We start from the raw sequence: 2,872 nt of genomic DNA on the forward strand, positions 1-2,872 counted from the left end.
ACTCTGTCTTCCAAGGCTGTTTGCTATACAAACATCCTTGAAAAGATAGCTGGAATAAAAGCCGTCTGGGCACCTGATTCTGGGGTGTGCGGAAATGCAAGAGACCCGTGGAGAATCGTTCTCCAATGGCACCATTGACACCCAGTGGGCAGTGGCTGTCCTTGAAGGTAACTCAGGTAGGAGACTGAATAGGGGAGGCCACTCAGGTTATAGTTTGTGGGTCGATGTGTAGAATCTGGAGTCAGACACTCTTGGTTCAACTCCCAACACCACCACTTCTTAGCTGTGTGAGCTTGAGCAAGTTACTTCACCTCTCTGTGCCTCAATTTCTCCTTTTATAAAATGGAAATGACATAGCACTTATCTCACGAGGTTATTGTGAAAATTAAGTGAGTTTATGTGTGCAAGTCACAGAGAACAGCATGGACACATTAAAGACATGTCAGTGTTAACTATAATTATTATTAATTATTGTGACGATGCAGCCAAGCTTGTGGTCATGCCTGTTTTACGGCATTAATGGCCAAGCTCTCTAACCCACACAGTTCCCTCGAAATGCGGCTCAGAGACTTTGGGGAGAACTTAGGGCCCTTTTCTCCCTGCCCCACCCCCCACTGGTTTGCCCCTTCCCAGATAATTTTTTTTTAAAACAGGATCTTGCTCTGTCACCCAGGCAGGAGTGCAATGGTGCAATCTCAGCTCATTGCAACCTCCACCTACCAGGTTCAAGCAATACTCCTTAGCTTCCCGAGTACCTGAGATTACAGGTGTGCACCACCATGCCTGGCTAATTTTTTTGTATTTTTAGTAGGGACAGGATGTCACCATGTTGGCCAGGCTGGTCTCGAACTTCTAGCCTCAAGGGACCCAACCCCTTGGCCTCTCAAAGTACCAAGATTACAGGTGTGAGCCACTGCACCTGGCCTAGAAACTCTTTTTTTATTAAGAGATAGGGTCTCACTCTGTTGCCCAGGCTGGAGCGCAGTGGTACCATCATGGCTCACTGCAACCTCAAACTCCTGGGCTCAAGTGATCCTCCTGCCTCAGCCTCTGGAGTAGCTTGGACTACAGATGCATGCCACCACACCCAGTTAATTTTTAAATTTTTTGTAGAGATGGGGTCTCGCTCTGTTGCTCAGGATGATCTTGAACTCCTGGGCTCAAGCAATTCTCCCACCTTTGCCTCCCAAAGTGCTGGGATTGCAGGTGTGAGCCACTGCACCCAGCTTCGGGGTCATTTTTATTGTCATCCTTGTCATCTTATTACTCTATTGTACCCCATGAAACGAAACTCCATAGAGTGTAAGCTGAGAATATTTTTGCTCTTTTCTATGAGAACTCAGTAAACTCACCTGTTGCCTTGGTCTCTCCGCATGTCTCAAACTGCAGAAGACACGCTTGGGGGCAGTCCCCATCCTCTCTTCTGTTGTTTGATCCCTGCAACCTCACTACCCACCACACCACACCACCTCCTCACCTCTGCATTCAACGGCAGACACTCTTACCCGCCCTCAGTCCCTTCCACCTATGACCTTCGCATAGACCCCACCACCACTGTTCAGACCTCCCTCAATTGCCACTTCCTGAGGGAGGCTTTTCCCTAACTTCCACCCAAGACTAATTAGGTGCCTGCATTTTGCATTCATTAACATTTTTAGGCTGGGCGTGGTGGCTCATGCCTGTAATCTCAGCACTCTGGGAGGCCGAGGCAGGCAGACCATGTGGTCAGGAGATCGAGACCATCCTGGCTAACACGGTGAATGAAACCCTGTCTCTACTAAAAATATAAAACTTAGCTGGGCATTACAAAAAAAAAAATACAAAATGGTGGTGCGTGCCTGTAATCCCAGACACTTGGGAGGCTGAGGCATGAGAATTGCTTGAACCTGGGAGGTGGAAGTTGCAGTGAGCCAAGATCACACCACTGCACTCCAGCCTGGGCAACAGAGCAAGACTATCTCAAAAAAAAAAAAAAAAAATTTAGCTCAAACTCTGGGTGCCCGCCCAGATCCACTAGGTTCCTACTTGTTTCTCTCCACACCAAGGACTACTTCTAGCAGCTTCATCTCTCTGGTAGCGAGAAAGGAGGTCTTCCTCCAGCTGCTGAAGTGGGTGTGGCCCATACAACGGCAGGTCAGCAGAATCAACAGCCCCAAAGAGCAGCCTTCAATCAACAACAGCATGGAATTGGTGGATAAATACCCCAGCTCCCTCGCCCCTCAGCTGGAACAACTCCAAAGAGTGTCCTCTCTGCAGCCTCCAGAGGCCCTCAGTGGGACTGCACCCTGTTTGTCCATGGCAGTAACTGGTTTCACAATGCATGCTTAATGGCTGGCTGCTTTCTTTTCCCTATTTCACTTCCCATCCTCTACTTGTATCTCCTTGGGTCACCTCCCAAATAAACTATTTGTCCTTGCATTTTTAAAGAGATGAGGTCTCTGATGCGCAGGCTGAAGTGCAGTGGTGCGATAATAGCTCATGGCAGGCCAGGCACAGCGGCTCATGCCTGTAATCCCAACACTTGGGGAGGCCAAGGCAGGAAGATCTCTTGAACCCAGGAGTTCAAGACCAGCCTGGGCAACATAGCAAGACGCCACCTCTACAAAAACAAAAAGTATCCAGGCATAGTTGCACATGCCTGTAGACCTACCTAGTCAGGAGGCTGAGGTGGGAGGATCAATTGAAGCTGGGAGATCTAGGCTGTAGTGAGTCACTATTGTGCCACTGCACTCCAGCCTGGGCAACAGAGTGAGACCTTGTCTCCAGAAAGAAAGAAGAAAGAAAGAAAGAGAGAGAGAAAGAAAGAAAAAAAGAAAGAAAAGAAAGAGAAAGAAAGAGAGAGAGGGAGAAAGAAAGAAAGAAAGAAAGAAAG

The sequence above is a fragment of the Mandrillus leucophaeus genome, unplaced genomic scaffold (genome assembly GCF_000951045.1).
Source record: "Mandrillus leucophaeus isolate KB7577 unplaced genomic scaffold, Mleu.le_1.0 Scaffold215, whole genome shotgun sequence".
Classification (NCBI taxonomy): Eukaryota; Metazoa; Chordata; class Mammalia; order Primates; family Cercopithecidae; genus Mandrillus; species Mandrillus leucophaeus.